The 12055-nt window shown below is 39.5% G+C and overlaps 2 long non-coding RNA genes across 2 annotated transcripts; one reads left to right on the top strand and one right to left on the bottom strand.

Annotated features, from left to right (window-relative positions):
* The first annotated feature begins 5138 nt into the window (after positions 1–5138).
* Positions 5139–6974, top strand: LOC115573197 (uncharacterized). The gene is made up of 2 exons (XR_003982240.1): positions 5139–5541; positions 5840–6974. It is a non-coding gene; the product is annotated as an uncharacterized LOC115573197 (long non-coding RNA).
* A 1270-nt stretch (positions 6975–8244) lies between these two features.
* LOC115572427 (uncharacterized) lies at positions 8245–11350 on the bottom strand. The gene is made up of 2 exons (XR_003982084.1): positions 11197–11350; positions 8245–10044 (listed from the first exon to the last, which is right to left on the bottom strand). It is a non-coding gene; the product is annotated as an uncharacterized LOC115572427 (long non-coding RNA).
* Between the last annotated feature and the right edge of the window lie 705 nt (positions 11351–12055).

Here is a 12055-nt window from a genome sequence, read left to right as displayed (position 1 = left end):
CAGTGGATTGTGCTGAATCTCGTGGTATAGGCCACGCCCATTTACGCATACCGCTTTTTTTCGCTACGTCGCAAAATGTCGAAAACCTACTTTTTCGAACTCCTCCCAGGCGATTTCACCGATTTGCACGACACTTGGCACAAAGCATCTATGGACCCTTCTGACAAAAAGTTATTAAAAGAATTTTGATAGGCCACACAATACTCAAGTTATTAAATAACAACTTCCTGCAGATTTGGTTACAAACAGGAAGTGTTGCATATCTCAACATTGGTGTGGTCTAATGACATGAAACTCAGGATACTACTTCCCCATGAGCCCCTGAGGCCCTGTGCAAAATTTTAGGCGATGACCACAAGGTGGCGCTCTTTAAATTGATGTATTTTATATCTCCACAACGGTTCATCGGAATAAGACGAAACTTGGTACATTTATTGTCAGTGCCCTCCTGAGGACATCTGACGATGGGTTTACCGATCCGCCACTAGGTGGCGCTCTGGCGTCACTTTAATTGTATATTTGGCCCTGTGCCCACACCATAACACTTATGGAAATGAAATTCAGAGAGGTGCTATAGAATGGCCCCTGTGACTCACTCACCGAAAATGACCACCAGGTGGCGCTATTTTCAATGCAAAAGCGTTTTTGGCTCATAACTCCCACTTAATATGTTGCATATTATTAAACGTCATCCCTATCATTTCCCTCCATTCAGCTGAATTGTTTGGTGTAGGCCACGCCCACTTTCGTGCTAACTTTCTGTTCGCAAAATCGCGACAAATGAAAAACCTACTTTTTCGAACTCCTCCTAGGCAATTTGAGTGATTTGCACCAAACTTTGCGTGAAGCATCTGTGGACCCTCCTGACAAAAACTTATCAAAAGAATTTTGATAGTCCTTAAAACGCCTGAAATATAAATTAACAAATTTATGCATATTGTGTTGAAAACAGTCAATCTTGCATATCTTCATGAAATACTGTCCGAATATCACATAAATGTTCATGATTGTGTGGTATCACCTAATGATGCACTGTGTAAAATTTGGTGCAAATCGGCCCATAGATGGCGCTCTGGTCGCAGTCTAATCATTTTGAATGGAAAGTAAATGGGGAAATCTTCAAATCCTCCTCAAAACTCATCGACTTTCAACCTCTCATTGTCCCTCATGCTTTAAGCTAGAGACACCATTCCAACTTTTAACGAGTCATAACACTTTGAACTGTTGGGCATGTATTCAATTTTTAAAAATCTTTTACGGTTTTCAAATCATCACAGTTTTAGTTTAAGGATTTTTAGGCCATTTTCTCATTTTATAATGGGTGTGTATTGCGTGAGCTACAGTGTGTGACATCATCGCAAGAATGGAGAGCAGCTGGAAGAACTGGAGAAAAAATTCTCTTCAGCTTGATTTAGATCCAAAACCTTATACTCAACATAGACAATGTATACAAAGAAATGGAGGAAATCTTGTTGGTTTTCAGCTTATGGTCTCATTTAAGATGTACGGCTTACAGTTTTGGATGTGGAAGCCCTGGAGCGACAACAACCGAAGCAGCTGCCCTATAAGCCGCAATGTTAATTTTGAGCCTAAATTTCTGAAGGAGAGCAGACGGTATCTGATTTGTCTCTCGCATTTCTGCCCTCATTTCTCGCTTTCCAGGAATAAAAACGACATGACCGAGATAAAATCAAATTGTATCAGATTTTCTGTTGATGTCACTTGGAAACTGTGAATTGTTGCTCTTTTCTGTACAGGCAACATCTATTGCATGTCTGTCCGTCCTGGAAGAGGGATCCCTCCTCTGTGGCTCTTCCTGAGGTTTCTTCCATTGTTTCTTTTTACCCTGTTAAAAGGTTTTTTTTCCATCAACATGTGAAGTTTTTCCTCACTCGAATCAGGGGTCTAAGGACAGAGGATGTTGTTCAATGTACAGATTGTAAAGCCCACTGAGGCAATGAGATTGTGATTTTGGGCTATATAAATAAAATTGATTTGACCTGACTGAGTTCTGCTATGTCTCCTCTCACTCAACATATAAATATTTTGGTCATTACATCACAGTTTTTTCAAAATTCGCAGGGGTTTGGGAGGCATTTTCCCATTCATTCCTGTGGGGACCTCTTCATCTTTGTCTCTGTTACTTCTCCAGCGTGTGTATCTGAAGAATGCGTGTGTAGTGCGTGAGCTACAGTGTGTGACATCATCTTTAGAGTGGGGAGCAGCTGGAAAATCTGGAGAAAGAATTGTCTTCAGCTGGATTTGGACCCCGCATCTTTCATTTTACATAGACGATGCAGCCATTTTAAGCTCTTTCTGCTTTAAACTTTCCACCTTTTCAGTCTTTTTTCACCTTTTTAAGCTCTTTCATCCCTCTTACTCTACAGCTTTTGAGCCTTTTCAGATATTCATCTTTCTGCCTTTTCAACTCCTTCAAACATTCTGCTTCATGTTCAGCTATGAAAAATTTAAACTTTTTAAACTCTTTCAGCCCTATCCAACTTTTCTGTATATCTGTGCAGTGAACACTGTTTTAGCACAAACGTGACATCATCCAGTGTTTTGAAACCATCAGGGGAGTCTGTGCCTACCACTGTGCGAGAAGCTGGAAGGTTTGTTCAGCTTCTTCCTGAACCTATTTCATTGCATCATGCCTCGTGTGCACATTCTCTTCAGCCAGCTGCAGAGGCGGACCATCGACTCAGTCTTTGTCTTCGGAATCATGCAGCAGGTCACACAGTTTTTCTGACTTCATCGTACATTATTTCATACCGGCAATAGCAGTCCAAAGAATGATAAAGCACGACTTCCTCAGCGGAAGGTGTTGCTTGAGCATGCCCCGACGCGCGTGGACTGCGAGGGCCCGTTCAACGCTGCTTGCAGCTTTAATTTTTCAGATGGAACTGTCTGCAGCCAATGAGCTGTCGCCCTCATTTTCAGCCAATCACATTAGCTTAGCCCCACGCGGGGACGGTTACGCCCATTACATTTCAACTGCGCATTTTGCGGAGGGGTCAGAGGTCAGCTTCAAGATGGCGTCAGGAAGCAGTTCTACGGATTCAAGTGTAAGTAAAACAAAACTAATTTAGCTTCTAACCTCCTTGTCATAAGTAACAAATTAATTGGTTTGCTAAGTTATAACATGAGCTTAGTGATTTCGAGAATGATTTGAAACCTTAGTCGGTTTAATTGTGTTTTAAGCTTGTGACTCCATAAGCTACACTGTAAAATGTGATTTTGACTGTTTGTTATCTTAACATATTATCCTATGTCAGTAGGACAAATGATTACTGAGGTTGTTATAATAACATGAAATTACTTGTTAAAAACGTCTCAACTACAAAATAAATGCTAAATTGAAAATCCAGGTCCAACTGAATTAGTAATGTATGTCAACTTGACTTTGGAGACAGTGCTGGGATTAAAACACCTGCGTCATCACGTTTTGTGACTTGCAATGCATTATGGGCAGCCGCGGGTCAATATCATGCGCTCCTTCCCTCCCATCCCCCTTTCGGGCGTAACCTGGAGGCCATCGCCTACGACATTTTGTTTCAGAGTTGAGACTATTTTAACATCTACTTTACTCGGTGAATTTAGGATTTATTCCAACGACACCACAGACGGTCATTGCCGGAGCAGTGGAAAAACCTGTCAAGACATTTTTGGTGAGTTTTCTTTTGTTTTTCTGTAAGTTTAGAAATGTTTTGTGGTGGTTTAACAAGCTAACTAATTAAGCTAGTCTTTGGTAAAAACTAAAACAGAAACGTGAATTCAGAAGGTGTACAGTTGTATTTTTCTGTTTGATAAGTAAAGTAAGTGTACGGATATTTCATTTGTTTGACGTTTTGTGAGTTTATGTTTATTTATTAGACTAAGGTAATGAAGTTGAGAAAGCCGAAGGCACCTAACGTTAACGAGGTGGCTGTGGGGGCCAGTGTGCGCGGCACACACACCTGCAGTGGGAAAAAATTACATTTTCTAGTTTTACATTACTGTTTGTCTAAAAGTGAAAAAAAAAAAAAACAACTAAGCGTGTGTGTATTAATGGCCATTTTAAACGTTAATCACATAGTTTGCTGAGTGTGGTTAACCTTAGCAGTGCTATAGCACCAGCAGCCTTCTTGTCTTGCTAACCTTACAAAGAGTCTTCTCTTTTTTCTGTTAAAACAAGGAAAGTAAGTGTCCGAATATTTAATTTCTTGACATTTTGTGAGTAATGTTTATGAGACTAACGTTAATTGAGTTGAGAAAGCTACCCAACATTCTTCTGACACAGTGTACATACAACATGATTATCATTTTCTAGATAAGAGAATACTGCTAAACTGTGCCGGTTATACAGATGTCATCTGTCCCACTTTCCAGCTTCACTGGGTTAACTAACTGGGTTGGTTAAACTACGTTAATAATTAGTTCTAATTATTATTAGTTTAACAGACTTGCATGTCTTGTACTGACTAGCAAGTTAAGCTCCATTTAAGTCACGCATATCCCTAGTAAATGCCAGACGTTTGAGCTGCTTTGGATGTACTAATGAAAAAAACGGTGAGAAGTTGTTTTTATAATTTTATTGTTGTGAACATGTTTCATTTGATCCATATTTAAAAAAAAAAAAAAAAAAAAAAATCAAACTTCATCTATTTAGATGTTGCTGACTGTCCACAGCAGTACATTGCAGAGCTTCCTGCACCAGTACTCCTGCTGCTTCTCCGTAACGGGCCCTGATGAACACCATCTATAACTGACATTAAATAAGTACCTCATACAACCACACTTCAGATAAGATGAATTCTTTTCGAGTAGTAATAAAGTGCTGTTGAAACTTGGATGCGAGTTGCATCAATGAAATGTTAAGATATGCAAACAACAAATTATTAATTGGGATGTTTTAGTGCATTATATTTTTGGTATATTTTCCCATAGGTCTACATGATGACAACTGACTTTTTCTTCTGCCCTTTGTTTCTTTTTTGTTTTTAAATGTTGAATGAAGTGGATTTGTAAACCTTGTACTTTTTTTTTTTTTTTGGAAGTCGTAAGAGAATCATTGAACATTACCAAAGTAGTCACAGACATTACAGAAGAAATTGTCCACTACCCTGCATATACAAAGACTGTGCACAGTATTTCAGATCTAAAAAATCCTTGCAGGTCCACTTGAGAGATCATGGCATCATAGTTTGGAGAAGTGGACTTGTTGGCTTTAAAATAAAATGCTTGTTGTGTGACTTTGAAGAGGCAGTCGGCCTAAAACAATATATTGCTCATCTTGGTAAGCACCTAAGGAATAGTAAGACAGTTACCTGTCCCTTCAATCACTGTCTTTTCAAATCAAATGTTTATTCTAGTTTTACGTCACATAAATCTCGTTGTCACCCACATTGTACTTTAAAAGACTTAAAGACAGAGATCACTGTCAAAGAACGTGAACAAATTGCACCCAAGTTTTTCAGTTTGTTAAAAATGTCATTTCTATTATTTCACAGTTGGAGTTTTGAGCATCAGCTTACAGCTTCTATCCTGTCTTTTACAATAAAGGTACCGTATGTTATAAGAGTTTGTCACAGTTTAGTAATTTATATTCATGGAATAACATACACCTGGGGCACACTGCCTACCTAAGCAGTACATGTGCATCACAGAACCTCTCATTTCAGTGCACATATTAACAAGTACGAGTTCAGGATGATACTTCCATGCACAAACAAATAACCGAGACACTTCAAAGACCTGATTACAATATGAACACGATTGTTAATATGACCACACTCAATGTGATTGTGGAATTATATAACTTCTGTGGATTTTTTTTCTTTCAATTTTTTTCTTTCAACAGTTTCATCATGCTGCTGCGCATCATCTTGTGCGAAAATGACATTAGAAGGGTTACCATTGACAACTTGCCTGAGACTGTTGATGCCTTCTGCTCAATCTTGAAGACCAAACTGGGACTAGGGGGGGACCTTGTGATTCAGTATCAAGACCCTGAATTTGATAATGAACTGTGCAATTTAAGTAGCATGTCGGAGCTTCCTAAAGATAACGCAACTTTGAAAGTGCACACCAAGTGTTCTGAATCCTACCACACAGACTCAACTCTAAACACAGCAAGCCTGTCATCATCTTCCCTCGAGGAGAGACTCAGTGGTACCCAAACTCGTTCACAAAGGGGATGAAAGTTGGTGTTGTGATGGTTAAGGACGGAGAAGACATCATTGATACGTCAGTGGTCCTTGAGGAAGCAATGATCCTGTCTGATCTGAAGGACATCCCACGTGCCATTGCCTTGCTGATGGGGCTTCTTTTTTCTCTGAACATAGACTATCCAAAGGAACTAAGGTACACATTTGAAGTCATTCAGAAGGTCCTGATGAACATCGGTGGAGGACAGTGTTCCTCACTTGTGCATGGTTTAAGAAACAGACTCCTGCGGAAAACCATATGAGGTCGTGCTCAGATGACTCATCTCATGCCTGAGTGTTAAAACTTTCTGGTATTCAAGTCAAGTTCTTATCATGTTTATTTTGTAGTATTTGCAAATGCTAAGTTTTCTGTTTTGTACATTACTAAATAAGCAGATGCTTTGCTGTCCATTTCTGCCAGTAAAATAGAAAATGTCCCCCATAGAAATTTTTATTTGTTTAAGAAAATGTCAAACATGTAAAGCCACTCATTTTTTTTGTATTGACAAATTGATACTTAATGTTCAGTTTTTTCAATTTTATGCAGGGGGTTGAGCAAGCCTTGATCTGTCCAAATATGGCCTGTGGTGTTGGATATGAATATAATCCCTGATCTTTGTGGCCCTCCACTGACAGCATTTTCATTTTTAGTGACAGCCAGATAAGCGTAAAGCCATTCATTCTCTGAGATGGCAATTTTGTTACATAATACTTGGCAATGCTGTAAATTTTAAGGAGGTTGAGTAAATCTTGACAAAGTGTGTGTGCACCAATAAATGTTTAACTGGTTGCATGTTGACTGTTATATTTCTCTATGAAACAAACTTGCTAGAGCCATTAATTACAGGTTACTGTAATATTTATTTTGTTAAATCACTTTTTTAATTTAAATTTGATTAGGTTTTGCAAAGCATGGTTTTGAATATTGGGTTAAATGGCCAATCAGAAATTTTGTCGGAAGTTTAAACACCTGGAAATGGAGTTGAATAATGTGCACATTTAAATCTATTGTACTAAGACAAAGTTATTACAACAGGCTACATTCGTTATGTTGAAACTGATGTTTAAGTTCTAAGAGATCTTGGAGTTTCAATAGATTAATTCATTTCATTCAAATGTCCTGACACTTTAAAGTTAAAATAGATTTGCAAATTCAAATAACGACCCTAAGCAGTTCAATTTATAAATCCAAGTCAGATTAACTGAAACAAGAGGTTTACACAACTGACTATTTTAAGTTCAGACAACTACCCTAAGCAGTTCAATCAATTTACAAATCCAAGTCAACCTGACTGAAACAAAAGGTTTACACAACTGACTATTTTAAGTTCAGACAACTACCCTAAGCAGTTCAATCAATTTACAAATCCAAGTCAACCTGACTGAAACAAAAGGTTTACACAACTGACTATGTTGATTAAGCTGAAATAGATTTGCAAGTTCAGACAACTATGCGAAGGAGTTAAATCAATTATGAAATCTAAGTCAACCAAACTAACGCAGATGTTTTCACAACAAGGAATATTTAATCAAGATAACAAATCATTTTTTTTCACTCAACTTAGAATTTTAAGGCAGCCCTTTCACTCATATTTTTAAATTGAAACAACATGTTAGAATTTACAGTGTAGCGTTAGCCAGCTTTGCTCATGCGTAAAGTTTCTGCATGCTACCTAGGTGTTTCTACTTCTGTGATGTATGAACTATAACGTTACCATTAGTGAAATAACGTGTCTGTGTGACAGGGTCTTACACCTCGAGCCGAGGTAGCAGCACGGGCTTTGGTTCAACTATTAGCGAGGGAACTGTCTGCGCCTTCAAGTGGGTAGAGGGTAGAGACAGGGAGCCAAGCAGTGGCGAAGCATGGCCCTGGACCCTATGCCTTCACTAGGACAATCGGGCCGCAATTGGCAACAAACAATCAAACAAAGCAATAAAAATAATAGCCAGAGCCCTACATGTGACATGCAAGGTCAGCATATCCTCCTGAGACCAGGAAGAAAAACATTTTTTTGTACATATTTTAATTAATTGGGATGTAATAAACATATCACCAACATGATTTTCTCAAAAATGTTATTGATTTATTGTTTATAACCTGTCCCTTGTAGTGGACATCAGGGTCATTCTTTTCCACAAAAAGTACATTACAAGATTTGGTAATGATAAAATAATGCATTTTCCTTTTAATTCTTTCTCATTTGATGAATATTGGAAACAAATAAAAAAACACATTTTAAAATCTGCTCTACTGCCTTGCTCTCTTCCTCCTCATCTCCTGACAGCTCAATGTCTTACTCTAAATAATTTTAAACAAGATCTTTCCTGCCTGTTTCCCGAAGTATGGAAAATGGTTGGAAATGAGAAAAAGCAAGTCCCACAAAGGACATGGGTTAAAACGTGTATATTGAAAGGCTTAACATTAACATACACTTCTAATCTTCTATCTTAATATAATATAGTTAAGACTCTCATCAATAAAGATCAACATCCTCAGGATAAACAGAAACAATATTTCTTTATAAATTTGTGTTACATCACTAGAAAGCCCAGGATGTGCTTTACACAGGACAATAGGACTCAAATAAACTGTATGCATGGTTTTTGAAATAAAGACCTCAGTGTCATGTTAACCACAGTGGACAAAAATTCATTGCCAGGTCTTAAAAAGGTTTCTTTGCCCTAAATGGATTCACAACAAACAAAGGCCATTCAGTAAAACAAGGCACACAAAGCTGGCTGTAAACAAAAAAGTGTTAAACAAACCAGAATATGTTTTATATTTTAGTAGTCACCTGGAATGGTTTTTAATTAACAGGTGTGTCTTGCCAAGAGTTAATTTGTGTAATTTCTTGCCTTCTTAATTTGTTTGAGGCCATCAGTTGTGTTGTGCAGAGGTACTGTTGGTACACAGTTCTGTACAGTGAACCATTTAGCCAAGAACACATTAAGAAGGCAAGAAATTCCACAAATTACTTGACAAGGCTTACCTGTTAATTGAAAACTATTCCAGGTGACTACCTCTTGAAGCTGATTGAGAGTATACCAAGAATGTGCAAAGCTGTCATCAAAGCAAACGGTGGCTACTTTGAAGACTCTAAAATATAAAACATATTCTGGTTTGTTTAACACTTTTTTGTTTACTACATAATTCCATATGTGTTCCTTCATAGTTTTGATGTCTTCAATATTAATCTACAATGTAGAAAATAATAAAAATAAAGAAAAAACATTGAATGAGAAGGTGTGTCCAAACTTTTGACTTGTACTGTATGTTTAGCTGGAATGAAAGTAAAATGTCTAGAATATTCATCTATTCCCTTGAAATATATTCCATCTGAACACATCAGCGAAAGGGTAACTCTCAGTTGTTTATCAGTAGTTTCATCCAGTGGAGGTATCGCTGCAGCTTGTACAAGACATTACTGTTTTATTCTGAAAATAAGTACTCTGTGTGTGTGTGGTGACGAGGTTAAGGGTGCAAATGGGTGGTAGCAGATAGCTGATTGACACCAGTCAAGTGTCTGTCATAAACCACATGGAGGGCCCTGAGGTGACACAAAGTCGCAGCACAGTCGCACAGATCTGAGGTGGAGGCCTCAGTAGAGCTCTGTGTTCCAGGCTGTTTGTGGTGCAGCATCACTGGGCCTCCTCCCCAGCCTCCTACCCCACCTGTGTCTGCCTCTTGCTCAACATGTGGCGGCTGAGGTTCTGGTTTGGGCTCAGGCAGCTGTGCGATGTGAATCACGAGGCCGATGTGCAGATAAAATGTTCTTAGAATAGCCCAGCGCTCAGGGATCAGGTTGAACTGCATGATCTCACACAGCAGAGGGTAGTATCTGGACACATGAGCCTTGACCTGAGAGTAGAGGTGAGATGAGACAGAGAGAGAGAGTTTTAGGCACCTAAATCTCATTTATATCAGTCATCGTCTGTGGGCAGATTGTGGTACGTCACAGGGGGACTGAAAGTTAATTGCAATGATGAGTGTCAGAACAATATGAGAAGAGTGTCGCATCTACTTAGAAATCATATTAGATATCAATGGAGGTAGCTGAATAGGTGCAATTCTCATATCCACTGACTATCCACTACCACTTAAGGGTCAACAGTCGCAGTGATGGTGCAGTGGGATATGAACGCGTCACGTTTGTTCCTTACTTGAGCAGTCCTCCTTGGACCTCCTCCCAGGCGTTCTGGCGAATCTTGTTTGTGCTCATACGAAAAAGGAAGCGCAGGCCACACGTCAGACTTCAGTCTTTTTAAACCTCCCTCATCGGGGGTCTTGAGGACTCAATGGATGGATTTTATTTTTAATGGGAATGTACCCACAGCAGTTCCCAAAGTGCTGTATGTGTGTGCTCACCAGACAGCAGTGTTTCACAACGTTGTCGCTCAGAGCTAGACACGCAATTGCTCTGTTGTTGGTGTATAAATCAACAGAAGTGCCTATATTCTGTCCCAGCTACAGAACAACAGAAGAGACAGTGGTCGTGTTTCATTTTTAATGACAACGTGCCGGCTGCGGTTCCTGTTAGCTTGTATGTGTGTGCTAACCACCTCACGTCGGACTGCTTTAGTAACGAGAGTCAATAAAAAGCTGGCTTTGCCTCGACACTGACCCTCCTAAAAGGATCAGTCTCAACCATACCGGACCCAGCAACTGCACCCGAGCCAGCGATAAGTGTTGCCGCGGTTTGATAGCATTTACAGTTGCCGACGAGTATGGTGAAGTCAGCTTGAAACTGGCTAACTAGTTAGCTCCGCTTCGGTCCGCTATGCAATGGCGTTTGAAGCGAGTTTAATGTTAATAATATTACGAGGGAGCTTTGTTGTCACAGTAGAAAGTCTGGAAACATGTGCAGACTGGAGACAGAGACGATGCGAACAGTGTATAACAGTTTGGAGACTGTGTTGGAGACAAACACAGCTTTCGCTAGCTGTTAGCCATTAGCTACATGGCAGTAGCTGTAACAACACATACAAACTAATATTATTCAGCCAAACTAACCATTATGAAACGTCCTGCTGCAGCCGCAGAGTCTGTACTTCTTCCGGAGCCTCTACTTCTGGGTCCGATTCTGGGTCAAACTGGTTCGGTTGAACGAAAAAATATCCGCGAGCCATAGTGTTACATCCACCGTAAACATTAGCGCATGCTACCGTTAGCATAAGGGGCTTCCCCTCCTTGAGAGTGACGTAGCAGGCAAGGCTCCCCAAGTAGGCGTTGACAGACGCAGCTCATTAGCATTTAAAGGTGCAGGCACAGAAACAGAGTGCTGTGAACAGACCTTAGCAGAGCGACTTTTAGACAGCTGGAGTTCAGGACCATGGATGTGTTTGGGGCAATACATATCGAATACAGATTTGTTGGACCTCTGACAGCTGTGTGAAATTGATGAAAAACACTATAATATGGGACCTTTAAAATGTTAGTAAGAGGTACATGTATATTGAATATTTTGAATATCACATTTTTTGCTGCTTCAACAAACCAATAATATTCATGGTCTATCTAATTTGATGCACAGTTATGGTACCTTTACAGTAAGAAATAAATGTATGTATAAATCAGGGCCTGTTATTATTATGGTTATTGAAAAAAGGTACTCACCAAATGAAGATCACTTAAAAATGAAGTCCATCCTGCGATCCTTTTTAACAAAGTGTGCAATGGCTGGGTCATACAACCCAGCTGGGATGTTTTTGAGCTGCTTTGGTTAAGCAACTCAAATTATTGAATCCCGCGCTGCACCGGGCCCCTTGTCGGGATTGAAAAGCAGGCAGTCCCAGCAGTACAGGTTGTTGGTGCACGGCTCAAGTTTTAGCCAGGGGCAGCGGCTGTAACGTTAGCTGCTAGCTTGAAAATG

This window comes from Sparus aurata, chromosome 21, assembly GCF_900880675.1.
Source record: "Sparus aurata chromosome 21, fSpaAur1.1, whole genome shotgun sequence".
Lineage (NCBI taxonomy): Eukaryota > Metazoa > Chordata > Actinopteri > Spariformes > Sparidae > Sparus > Sparus aurata.
The sequence above is the reverse complement of the archived record's forward strand: the minus strand, read 5'-3'. Positions and strand labels throughout refer to the sequence as shown.